The sequence below is a fragment of the Stenella coeruleoalba genome (assembly GCF_951394435.1).
Source record: "Stenella coeruleoalba genome assembly, chromosome: 3".
Lineage (NCBI taxonomy): Eukaryota > Metazoa > Chordata > Mammalia > Artiodactyla > Delphinidae > Stenella > Stenella coeruleoalba.
In genome coordinates, this window is record NC_137148.1 from 70106654 (window position 1) to 70121015 (window position 14362).

At 37.3% G+C, this 14362-nt stretch overlaps 1 long non-coding RNA gene across 1 annotated transcript in view; it reads left to right on the top strand.

Moving 5' to 3' along the window:
• The first annotated feature begins 1248 nt into the window (after positions 1–1248).
• The window catches only part of LOC307185097, a 28134-nt gene continuing 15020 nt past the window's right edge, over positions 1249–14362 (top strand). Inside the window, exon 1 of the long non-coding RNA XR_013827882.1 lies at positions 1249–1610. This is a non-coding gene — a long non-coding RNA (uncharacterized lncRNA). The remainder of the gene's footprint in view (positions 1611–14362) is intronic.

Below are 14362 nucleotides of genomic sequence, written 5' to 3' on the forward strand. Positions count from 1 at the left end.
GAAGATGTGGATGATGGAGATTAAGAAGAAATTTGGTTGTTTTTGTCAAGGGAGTTAGGAGTCAAATCTTTGATTTAAAAAAATCTTGGTTGCTCACTATTCAGGCTTTGTGATGAGTTGTCCTGAGTGAGAACTGTTCCCTAGTACTTAAGAACACTAACAAATAGTTACCTCGTCCTTCAGGACCTCCACCTATCTGGAACGTTTTCAACCATTAAGACCTATCACTTTCTTGAAGTCTAGCTCCATATTCTTTGCAAAATGTTTTCCAGATTAGCTCCCCTGATAAATTTCCACTGCTTTTTCTTACTTTAGTAAATATAATAACTTACGCTTTCTTGTGCAGTGCCTTTGTAATCCCCCCACCTCTGCGCAATGTATATTGTTTTCCTAATTAGACATAAATGCCTGGGACCTTCTTGTGTTGCCCACCCTCTTCCCCTTGAGAAATACCATTTAAAGGAATGTTGTGGACAAAAATCACTTCAGTTAAACTGCCCTTAAAATAATTTATGGACAAAAATGTTAGCCGTAGGAATACTTATCATCATAAAAAATCAGGAAAAATCTTTAACAATTAGAGATTGGTCAAATTCTATCATATATACTTAGTGGAATATTATCTAGCTATTTTTTAAAAGCCATTAAACTGGCCTTTCTAATGGAAAATGTGACCAGTATGATTGCTCTGACATGAAAAAACTAAGTATAGAACAAAGAGTAAAAAAGGAAGTAACAAAAATATATCAATCATCGTTACTGGAATTACCACTCTAAAACAACCTTTCTGTAAGGGGGTAATTTTTTTTTTTATTTTTTTTACTTAGGAGTAGATGAAAGGAGCTTTTTTTCCCCCAAAAAAATTTATGCTTTGTAACATCCACCTATATTACTCTCACCTTTCTAATTTGGGAAAAACATACAAACACACATGTTCTTCAGAAGTATATTGCAACTTTTTGATAGTTCAGTAGCCTCCCTCTGAAACTTTTCTCTATTGTTATTATAGTTATATCTAGGACTGTACTACATATCTGACTGGTGGAAAAACTCCTGCAAATTTTACACAAATTATACAGTGCACATTTTCAAGGATTACTAACGTACATAAATGAGATCTTGATATCATTTGATACCTTTTGGTATCAGGAAGGTCTTTAAACAGCCACCACGGAGAGCAATAAAACCGTTAGAAAAGTTTAAAACCTAAGTTAGCTTTATTCATTCTTTAAGTATTTGAGTATCTACTCTGTCCTAGTCACTGTTCTATAGTTGGGGAAACTGTGATAAATAGAGCAGACATGGTCCCTACTACATTTTAGTGATAACAGACCATAAATAAATAAACAAGAAAAATATAAGTTAGTAATAGTGCTAGGCAGAGAATTAACGTAGATGAATATTTTAGATTAGGTCACTAAGGAAAACTTCTAAAAGAGTGTTTTTATTTAAACTGCTATTTGACAGGAGAATCCAGCTTTGCAGAAATTGGGGAAACCGTTGCTTGCAGAGGGGACAAAAATGCAAAACCCTGAGGCATGAACTATCTTGGAATATTTTGGGAACGAAAAAAAGGCCTGCCTTGTTGGAGCATAGTGACTACAAGAAGAGTAAGTTTGGGGGTAGGAAAGAGCTAAATTATGGTTGCATTGAAAGCCAGGAAAGGGTTTAGATTTTATTCTAAGTGTGGTGGAAAAAGCATTTTAACCTGAGGAGTTATAGGCAAGAATATATTTTTAAAATCTACTTTAATGATATTTTTGTAATTGAAATGTTTAGTTGACTCACATGTAACACAATTACTAATATACATGGACATAAATCTATTATATTACAGTAAGTCCCCTACATACAAACCTTCAAGTTGTGAACTTTCAAATATGCGACCATGCATTCACATGTCCAGTCACATGTTAGTTCACGTGTCTGGCTTACATTGTCATGTGCGTGCATCCTCTACAAGTGGTTGTGCTTTTGTGTACTTTACTGTACAGTACTATATAGCTACCCAGACATCACTGGATTGTTTTTTAAAGAGAAAAAAGGATAGAATTGAATCTAGCAATGAACCAGAACTGTGCCATCAACGTCAGGCATGAGTGAAATTGCAGCTTGCCCTCTGTCTCCTATTGCCAATGATCCTTTAGCTCTACCATCTCCCACCTCTTCTCCCTCCTCCAGTCAGTAACTCTTCTTGCCTGTTCACTCAATGCCAGCCCCTGTATGCCGCTGTTGTACTGTACTACTGGACTTTTCAAGGTACTATTCTGTAAGATTAAAAATGTTTTCTTTATTTTTTGTGTTTGTTTTTTATGTATTATTTGTGTGAAAAGTATTATAAATCTATTACAGTACAGTAATGTATAGACAATTGTGTTCATTGGGCACCCAGGCTAACTTTATTGGATTTAATGAATAAATTGGACTTAGGAATGTGCTCTCGGAACAGAACTCGTTCATATGTAGGGGACTTACTGTATTTGCTGTTTGTCCCATCTCTCCTATGTTCAGTTTCTCCTTTTTTGCCTTCTTTTAGATTGATTATTTTTAATCCATTTCTTCTACCCCATAAGCCTGACAGTTATGTATTATTTAGAAATTTATATTATACTCTTCCTGGACAATGTAAGGACCTGAGAACACATCAACTTAATTTACTGCCCCACTGCATGTTATATATATTGTGTTTACTTAATATATACTTCCTAATTCCTTAAGACATTATTATTTTTATACAATTAATGTGTGTTTATATTTACTCAAACATTTACTTTGTCTGTTGTACTTTATGATTCCTTGAGTTTCTAAGCTTCTATCTGGGATCTTATTTCTTCTTCCTGAAGAACATGCTCCAGTATTTCCTTTGTAGATGGCTGCTGGTAACAAATTCAGTTTTTGTATCCTGAAACTACTTATTTTGCCTTCATTTTCAAAGAACATTTTTGCTAAATGAGCAGCTATTGTATTTTATCATTCTGAAGATACATTCCATTGCTTTTGGCTTCCAATTTTTTTTGAGAAAAAATGTTGGTTTTATTTTTGCCCCCTTAAAGTGATCTGTTTTTTCCTTTGGCTGTTTATAAGATGTTCATAGTAAAATTGAAGCAGTTTTATTATGATGTAACTAAACGTTGTTTTCTTTGGTTTTTTATTAATTTGTTTTCTTTTTGAGGTTTGTAATGCTTCTTGCATCTGGGATCTCATATCTTACTCTGTTTTGGAAAGTTCTCAGCTCTTATCAGTTATTGTTTCTGCCCCACTCTCTGCCCTCTCCTCTCCTGGTACGCCACTTAAATGAATATTCAGTCATTTCAATTTATCCCTTATGTTCCATTTATTTGTCTCTGTATGGTTCATTCTGGATAATTCTTACCTTTCAGTTCACTCTCTTCTCTTTAATAGTCTCTAATCTCCTGTGAAACTTACCTGTTGAAGCATTTATTTCAGTTATGTTTTTGGTTGTTATCAGTTCAAGCATTTCTGTTTGGTTCTGTTTTATAGTTTCCAGTTAGCTATCCAGTTATCTGTCTCATTCTGATCTTTTATCTTTTCAAACATATTAAGCATAACTACTTTAAAACTCGTGTCTAGGGGCTTCCCTGGTGGCGCAGTGGTTGAGAGTCCGCCTGCCGATGCAGGGGACGCGGGTTCGTGCCCCGGTCCGGGAGATCCCACATGCCGCGGAGCGGCTGGGCCCATGAGCCATGGCCGCTGAGCCTGCGCGTCCGGAGCCTGTGCTCCGCATCGGGAGAGGCCACAACAGTGAGAGGCCCGCGTACCGCAAAAGAAAAAAAAAAGTGTCTAGTAGCTGTGGGGTCTGCTGTTGTCTGAAGCTTCCTTGTTTCTTTGTTGTGTTTGTTGTTTATCATATTATCTTACTTTTATGAGTTTTTGTTTATATTATTTTTATTTATAAAATTTTTGTTGATTTATGTTATGTTATTTTTGATTGAATGCCAGAACTGGTATATGAAATTATACTTTGAGGTCTAAAATGATGATAGAAAGGATTTATGTCTCCTGGCAGGGGCTCTGGGCACTAGTAATCCAAAATCACCTTAATCTGGTCAGTGGCTGAGATGACTGGAAGTTCTACTTGTAGTTCAAACTTTTTCCTAAGGTATAGACCTTTGAGATCTCAACTTGAAGCCTGTAGAGTTAACAAAGGCAGGCTCTGAACTCCAGTTTTTGTCTTTTTGACTCACTGAGTTAGTCAGATGGTCTGTTCAGCTTCTCAGCTATCTTCTTCTCAGGAATCAGCAGGTAACCCCAGAAAAAAGCTATAGTAAATGCTGGGTTCAACAACTCTGGGTTTTTCTTCTTCTGGATTTTCTACTGCCTCATTGGCTCTCTCTAATGCCTTCAGATGTTTGTTTTATATTTTGTCTAGCTTTTCTAGTTCTCAGAAGAAGGAGTACAGGCATACCTTGGAGGTTTTGTGGGTTCAGTTCCAGACCACTGCAAGAAAGCAAATATCACAATGAGTCACATAAATTTTTTTGTTTCCCAGTGATTTAAAAGTTATGTTTACACTGTACTGTATTCTATTAAGTGTGAAATAGCATTGTCTAGAAAAAAGTACACTCCTTAATTTAAAAATAGTCTATTGCTAAAAAATGCTAACCTTCATCTGAGCCTTCAGTGAGTTGTAATCTTTTATCTGGTGGAGGGTTTGAAATACTTTGAGAATTACCAAATGTGACACAGAGACATGAAGTGAGCAAATGCTTTTGGAAAAATGGTGCCAATAGACTTGCTCAATGCCGCATTGCCACAAACTTTCAATTTGTAAAAAACACAGTATCTGTGAAGCACAATAAAGTGAAGCACAATAAAATGAAGTATGTCTGTACTGAAATACAGATTTAGAAATGGATTCACTCTTAAAAGGGATATTGATTTAAGACAGATGACATTGTAGGCCAATGGGAAAAGCAAGAGCATTTCAATAAATGGTACTGGATATCCATATGGAAGAAAATTAAATTGGACCTCCCTAGTTAACACCATACAGAAAAGTCAGTTCCAGGTGAATTAAAGATTTAAATGTGAAAGGAAAACCTATTAAAACTTCAGAAGACAAGATAGTGAGATATCTTTATGCTCTTATAGTAGGTAAAACCTATAAAAAGAAAGAATTACATTCAAATACGTTTTTAAAATCTCTGTTCAAAAGATATCATAAGCCCTTGGAGTAATAGTTGATTTCATTTAGGTACAGGAAATGTACACAATGAGCCTGGAACATTTTGTTGTGCAGTTTAGCAAGGAAGCTGTCATAGGCTACTAGGATCATGTCAAATGGAGTCAGGAGCCAACTGAAAAGCATTCCTCTGGCCAAAGATGGAACACTTTGAGTATCAATAAGGACACACAGGTTCACAGAAATTCTGAAATCCCCTTGAGCACAAACTGGGACATACCAAATGCAATGGATTGGAACATCTGAAATTATCAAATGTCCTTATATTCATGAGTTCTTAATGATAATAAAACTAACAAAAAGCATCTAATTGATCAACACTGAAGGATGTTCTGGAATCATTATTTTGAAAACCAGTTTTTAAAAAGGTAATTATTTGTCCTGTCTTTCCTATATGAACTGTACCACAGGTAAGTAAATGAGGGGAAGTTTTTTATATAAATGTATTAATAAATGAAGAATGAATGATAAAATTAGAAAATTTTAAGATTCCTAATGAATAAATAGGTTTATTCATTGTATATCAACAGCTGCTAACATGACAAGTAAGGAAACTTTATATGCCTCTTAATGGAAAAACACACCATCACCTATTAAAAACTTGTGCCAAAAAAACTGAACCTGATATTAGGAAATACAGAGAATGTGTTAAACACAGTGGCTGTGCAATCAGAAATTTTTCATCTATGGAAATCATGGGACAAATTAACTTCAACAAATATGTTGCAGGAGGGAGAGAAGATGGAAACAAATGTAGATTAAAAAGAGACTCACCTAAAAGACACATGAAGCAATGTGTGAACTTGTATTAGTTATTTATTGCTGTATAACAAATTGCTCCAAGACTTAATTTAACAGCTTAAAACTAAAAATACTTACCTCTTACAGTTCCTGAGGGTCAGAATCCAGGAGTGGTTCAGCTAGGCCTCATGGCCCAGGGTCTCATGAGTTTGCAGTCAAGCTATTGGCTGGACTGCAGTCTTCTGAACACTTGACCTGGTCAGAGAGGATTCACCTCCAAGATGGTTCATTCACAGGGCTACCTGCATGTCCTCACAACATGGCACCTGGCCTTCCCCAGAGAAATTGATCCAAGAAAGAGACAAGCTAAAATTACTCAAAGTGATGCATTACTTGTCCTGTATTCTCTTAATCCCACAGATCATCCCTGATAAGAGTGTGGGAGGAAATTATGCAAAAGCATGAATATCAGGAACCCGGCTACCACAATTTGACCTCCAAAGAGTCACATTCTTCCAGTATGCCAAATATACTCATCCTCCACCTGAGCACCCCCAAACTCTCATGCCATTACAGCATTAACTCAAAGTCTAGAAATGTAAATCAATTCTAGGTGTAGATGAGGACTTGTGTGTGTACTTCCTTAAGCACAGGTCTTTAAATAGAGTTCCTCTTGATCTGAAGAGCTGTATACTGAAGACACACAGTATCTGCCTCCACACACTTAATTTAAAATAGGGCAACCACTATGGATGTGTGTTTAAAAGGAGGGAAATGAGGTACACATGTTCACAGAAATTCTGAAATCCACCTAGGAACAGGTTGGCAGTTTCTTCATTAAGATTCAAGGCCTGAGAGTAAATCTCCAGGTCTAACTCTACTTTAGTCACTTGGATCCACCCACTGAGTCATCCTTCATTTTCCACATTTACAGCTAGGTACTTGTCTCTGCCTATAGAAGCTTAGATATCCAAAAGCCTCTTTTGATTTGGTGCTCTGTCCCTTTCAGTTCTGGCGGGCAAACAACATACTAATATAATCCTCTTTTAAAAGTCTCTTTTAAAACATTATATTCTGCTCATATAATTCTTTTATAAACTTTGTGGATCTCCTCTGAATTTTATTTGAGTTCACGCCATTAGACAAAGCAATACCCATAAATATCTTCCATATAAACCCTTCTCTACATTGGGCTTTTGATGCAGCACACCCTTAAAATTCTTAGAACCTATCACTTGAGAAGTTTCATCAGGTACATCCTTTATGTCTGAATAAAAATACTCTGAAATACCATGCTAGAGCTTTCTGAGGTCTTAAAGGGCTTTAAAACTACATCCTCAACTTCATATTTTCCTGTTAGTGCTTTGCATTTGTTCTTTCTTTTTTAAATAAATTTATTTATTTATTTATTTTTGGCTGCATTGTGTCTGTTGCTGCGCATGGGCTTTCTCTGGTTGCGGCGAGCGGGGGCTACTCTTTGTTGTGGTGCATGGGCTTCTCATTTCAGTGGCTTCTCTTGTTGCAGAGCACGGGCTCTAGGTGTGTGGGCTTCAGTAGTTGTGGCTCGTGGGCTCTAGAGCACAGGCTCAGTAGTTATGGCGCACAGGCTTACTTGCTCCACGGCATGTGGGATCGTCCCAGACCAGGGCTCGAACCTCTGTCCCCTGCATTGGCAGGCAGATTCTTAACCACTGCGCCACCAGTGAAGTCCCTGTATTTGTTCTTGTTCTGAGCCATTTACTAATTTTAACATCATCTGTCACCTAGAGAGACTGGGAATCTTCAAATCCCAAAAGTTCTGTCTCCTTTTTGTTTAACAGTTCTTGCTTTAACATCTCTTCCCTCTCACATTTTACTATAAGCAACAATGAGAAACCAGGTGATGTTAAAGAAACATCTTTAACATTATTCTGGCTGGACATTGCCTTAACTAGATCACCCAGTTAGTTCATTAGGCATATTCTCTACTTTGCACATAACTTCAGGTGACAAATTTGCTAAATTATTGCCACTTTCCTCTAATTTCCAATAAGACTTTAAATCTGTAAGACCTCATCTGCAGCCTCCTCAAAGTTATCATGCATCTACAAACACTCTCCTCCAAGTCCTTCCAGCTTCTGCCCACTGCACTTTTTTTTTTTTTGGCGGCACTGTGCAGCATGCAGGATCTTAGCTCCCCCAACCAAGGATTGAACCCGCACCCCTTACAGTAGAAACGCAGAGTCTTAACCGCTGGACCACCAGGGAAGTCCCAGTCGCTCTTCAGTTTTAGGTTTTTGTTATGTCAGCACACCACTTCCAGGTGCCAAAATCTTTATTAGTTTTATATTGCTTTATAACTACCCCCAAAACATAATTTTTAAAATAACAAACATTTCTAACTCATGCAGTATCTGAGGGTCAGAAATCGAGGAGTAGATTAGCTGAGTAGTTCTGGCTCACGATCTCCTGTGAAGTAACAGTCAAAGCTGTCAGCTGGGGCAACAATAATTTAATGACTTAACTAGTGCTAGAGGATCCACTTCCAAGATGGCTTACACACATTGGCAGGATGCCTCAGTTCTTCATTAGCTATCTGGCACAATACCTCAGTTTCTCACCATATGCCTCTCCAGAGAGCTGCCTGCCTCCCCCTTAAGCAAGTAATCCAAGAGAAAGAGACAGAAGCTACCACGCCTTTTATGTCTTTTTTGATCTACCCTCAAAAGTGGCATACATTACACAGATATGTGACCCACAGGTTGATCACAGGTATATCCGGAGAAAAGCATGGTCCGAGAGGACACATACACCCCAGTGTTCATTGCAGCACTGTTTACAATAGCCAAGACATGGAAGCAACCTAAATGTCCATCGACAGAGGAATGGATAAAGAAGATGTGGTATATATATACAATGGGATATTACTCAGCCATAAAAAAAAATGAAATAATGCCATTTTCAGCAACATTGATGGACCTAGAGATTGTCATACTGAGTGAATTAAGTCAGATAGATAAAGAGAAATATCATGTGATATTGCTACTGTGCAGAATCTGAAAAGAAATACAAATGAACTTATTTACAAAACAGAAACAGACTCACAGACTTAGAGAATGGATTTATGGTTACCTGGGGGTGAAGGGTAGAGAGAAGCAATAGTTAGGAAGTTTGGGATTGACATGTACACACTGCTATATTTTAAAAGGATAACCAGAGATAGCCTCATCCACCACAGGGCAGACAGCAGAAGCAAGAAGAACTACAATCCTGCAGCCTGTGGAACAAAAACCACATTCACAGAAAGATAGACAAGATGAAAGGCAGAGGGCTATATACCAGATGAAGGAACAAGATAAAACCCCAGAAAAACAACTAAATGAAGTGGAGATAGGCAAGCTTCCAGAAAAAGAATTCAGAATAATGACAGTGAAGATGATCCAGGACCTCAGAAAAAGAATGGAGGCAAAGATGGAGAAGATGCAAGAAATATTTTAAAAAGACCTAGAAGAATTAAAGAAAAAACAAGCAGAGATGAACAATAAAATAACTGAAATGAAAAATACACTAGAGGGAATCAATAGCAGAATAACTGAGGCAGAAGAACGGATAAGTGACCCAGAAGACAGAATGGTGGAATTCACTGCTGTGGAACAGAAGAAATAAAAAAGAATGAAAAGAAATGAAGACAGCCTAAGAGGCCTCTGGGACAACATTAAATGCAACAACATTCGCATTATAGGGGTCCCAGAAGGAGGAGACAGAGAAAGGACCAGAGAAAATATTTGAAAGATTATAGTTGAAAACTTCCCTAACATGGGAAACGAAATAGCCACCCAAGTCCAGGAAGAGCAAAGAGTCCCATACAGAATACACCCAAGGAGAAACACGCCAAGACATATAGTAATCAAATTGGGAAAAATTAAAGATAAAGAAAAAATTATTGAAAGCAGCAAGGGAAAAATGACAAATAACATACAAGGGAACTCCCATAAGGTTAACAGCTGATGTCTCAGCAGAAACACTACAAGCCAGAAAGGAGGGGCATGACATATTTAAAGTGATGAAAGGGAAGAATATACAACCAAGATTATGCTACCCAGCAAGGATCTCATTCAGATTCAATGGAGAAATCAAAAGCTTTACAGACAAGCAAAAGCTAAGAGAATTCAGCACCACCAAACCAGTGCTACAACAGATGCTAAAGGAACTTCTCTAAGTGGGAAACACAAGAGAAGAAAAGGACCTACAAAAACATACCCAAAACAATTAAGAAAATGGTAATAAGAACATACATATCAATAATTACCTTAAATGTGAATGGATTAAATGCTCCAACCAAAAGACACAGGCTCACTGAATGGACATAGAAACAAGACCCATATATATGCTGCTACAAGAGAACCACTTCAGACCTAGGGACACATACACACTGCAAGTGAGGGGATGGAAAAAGATATACCATGAAAATGGAAATCAAAAGAAACCTTGAGTAGCAATACTCATATCAGATAAAATAGACTTTGAAATAAAGAATGTTACAAGAGACAAGGAAGGACACTACATAATGATCAAGGGATCAATCCAAGAAGAAGATATAACAATTATAAATATATATGCACCCGACATAGGAACACCTCAATACATAAGGCAAATGCTAACAGCTCTAAAAGAGGAAATCGAGAGTAACACAATAATAGTGGGGGACTTTAACACCTCACTTACACCAATGGACAGATCATCCAAACAGAAAATTAATAAGGAAAGACAAGCTTTAAATGACACAATAGACCATATAGATTTAATTGATATTTATAGGACATTCCATGCAAAAACAGCAGATTACACTTTCTTCTCAAGTGTGCAGGGAACATTCTCCAGGATAGATCACATCTTGGGTCACAAATCAAGCCTCAGTAAATTTAATAAAATTGAAATCATATCAAGCATCTTTTCTGACCACAATGCTATGAGATTAGAAATCAATTACAGGGAAAAAAATGTAAAAAACACAAACACATGGAGGCTAAACAATACATTACTAAATAACCAAGAGATCACTGAAGAAATCAAAGAGGAAATAAAAAAATACCTAGAGACAAATGACAATGAAAACATGACAATCCAAAATCTATGGGATGCAGCAAAAGCAGTTCTAAGAGGGAAGTTTATAGCAGTACAATCCTACCTCAAGAAACAAGAAAAATCTCAAATAAACAATCTAACCTTACACCTAAAGGAACTAGAGAAAGAAGAAAACATAAAACCCAAAGTTAGTAGAATGAAAGAAATCATAAAGATCAGAGCAGATGTAAATGAAATAGAAACAAAGAAAACAGTTGCAAAGATCAATAAAACTAAAAGCTGGTTCTATGAGAAGATAAACAATATTGATAAAACATTAGCCAGACTCATCAAGAAAAAGAGGGAGAGGACTCAAATCAATAAAATTAGAAGTGAAAAAGGAGTAGTTACAACAGACACCACAGAAATACAAAGCATCCTAAGAGACTACTACAAGCAACTCTATGCCAATAAAATGGACAACCTGGAAGAAATGGACAAATCCTTACCAAGACTGAACCAGGAAGAAATAGAAAATAAGAAAAGACCAATCACAAGTAATGAAATTGAAACTGTGATGTTAAATCTTCCAACAAACAAAAGTCCAGGACCAGATGGCTTCACAGGTGAATTCTATCAAACATTTAGAGAAGAGCTAACACCCATCCTTCTCAAACTCTTCCAAAAAACTGCAGAGGAAGGAACACTCCCAAACTCATTCTATGAGGCCACCATCACCCTGATACTAAAACCAGATGAAGATATCACAAAAAAAGAAAATTACAGACCAAAATCACTCATGAATATAGCTGCAAATATCCTCAACAAGGGCTTCCCTGGTGGCGCAGTGGTTGAGAGCCTGCCTGCCGATGCAGGGGACACGGGTTCGCGCCCCGGTCCAGGAAGATCCCACATGCCACGGAGCTGCTAGGCCCATGAGCCATGGCCGCTGAGCCTGCACATCCGGAGCCTGTGCTCCGCAATGGGAGAGGCCACAACAGTGAGAGGCCCGTGTACCGAAAAAAAAAAAAATTCCTCAACAAAATACTAGCAAACAGAATCCAACAACACATTAAAAGGATCATACACCATGATCAAGTGGGATTTATCCGAGGGATGCAAGGATTCTTCAGTATATGCATATCAATCAATGTGATACACCATATTAACAAATTGAAGAATAAAAACCATATGATCATCTCAATAGAGGCAGAAAAAGCTTTTGACAAAATTCAACACCGATTTATGATAAAAACTCTCCAGAAAGTGGGCATAGAGGGAACCTACCTAAAGGCCATATATGACAAACCCACAGCAAACATCATTCTCAATGGTGAAAAACTGAAAGCATTTCCTCTAAGATCAGGAAGAAGACAAGAATGTCCACTCTCACCACTATTATTCAACATAGTTTTCAAAGTCCTGGCCACGGCAATCCAAGAAGAAAAAGAAATAAAAGGAATACAAATTGGAAAAGAAGTAAAACTGTCACTGTTTGCAGATGGCATGATACTATACATAGAGAATCCTAAAGATACCACCAGAAAACTACTAGAGCTAATCAATGAATGGGGTAAAGTTGCAGGATACAAAATTAATGCACAGAAATCTCTTCCATTCCTATACACTAATGATGAAAAATCCGAAAGAGAAATTAAGGAAACACTCCCATTTACCATTGCAACAAAAAGAATAAAATACCTAGGGATAACCCTACCTAGGGAGACAAAAGACCTGTATGCAGAAAACTCTAAAACACTGATGAAAGAAATTAAAGATGATACAAACAGATGAAGAGATATACTATGTTCTTGGATTGGAAGAATCAATATTGTGAAAATGACTATACTACCCAAAGCAATCTAAAGATTCAATGCAATCCCTATCAAATTACCAATGGCATTTTTTACAGAACTAGAACAAAAACTCTTAAAATTTCTATGGAGACACAAAAGACCCCGAATACCCAAAGCAGTCTTGAGGGAAAAAAACGGAGCTGGAGGAATCAGGTTCCCGGACTTCAGACTATACTACAAAGCCATAGTAATCAAGACAATATTGTACTGGCATGCAAACAGAAATATAGATCAATGGAAAAGGATAGAAAGCCCAGAGATAAACCTACACACGTATGGTCAACTAATCTATGACAAAGGAGGCAAGGATATACAATGGAGAAAAGAGAGTCTCTTCAATAGGTGGTGCTGGGAAAACTGGACAGCTACATGTAAAAGAATGAAAGTAGAACACTCCCTAACACCATACACAAAAATAAACTCAAAATGGATTAGAGACCTAAATATAAGACCAGACACTATCAAACTCTTAGAGGTTAACACAGGAAGAACACTCTTTGACATAAATCACAGCAAGATCTTTTTTGATCCACCTCCTAGAGAAATGGAAATAAAAACAAAAATAAACAAATGAGACCTAATGAAACTTAAAAGCTTTTGCACAGCAAAGGAAACTACAAACAAGATGAAAAGACAACCCACAGAATGGGAGAAAATATTTGCAAACGAATCAATGGACAAAGGATTAATCTCCAAAATATGTAAACAGCTCATGCAGCTCAATACTAAAAAAACAAACAACCCAATCCAAAAATGGGCAGAAGACCTAAATAGACATTTCTCCAAAGAAGATATACAGATGGGCAAGAAGCACATGAGAAGCTGCTCAACATAACTAATTATTAGAGAAATGCAAATCAGAACTACAATGAGGTATCACCTCACACCAGTTAGAATGGGTATCATCAGAAAGTCTACAAACAACAAATGCTGGAGAGGGTGTGGAGTAAAGGGAACCCTCTTGCACTGTTGGTGGGAATGTAAATTGATACAGCCTCTATGGAGAACAGTATGGAGGTTCCTTAAAAAGCTAAAAGTAGAATTACCATATGACCCAGCAATCCCACTACTGGGCATATACCCAGAGAAAACCACAATTCAAAAAACCACATGCACCCCAATGTTCATTGCAGCACTATTTACAATAGCCAGGACAGGGAAGCAACCTTAATGCCCATCGACAGACGAATGGATAAAGAAGATGTGGTACATATATACAATGGAATATTACTCAGCCGTAAAAAGGAATGAAATTGGGTCATTTGTAGAGACGTGGATGGATCTAGAGACTGTCATACAGAGTAAAGTAAGTCGGAAAGAGATAAACAAATAGCATATATTAACACATATATGTGGAACCTAGAAAAATGGTACAGATGAACCAGTTTGCAGGGCAGAAATAGAGACACAGATGTAGTGAACAAATGTATGGACACAAAGGGGGGAAAGTGGCAGGGGTGGTGGTAGTGGTGGGATGAATAAGGAGATTGGGATTGACATGTATACACTAATATGTATA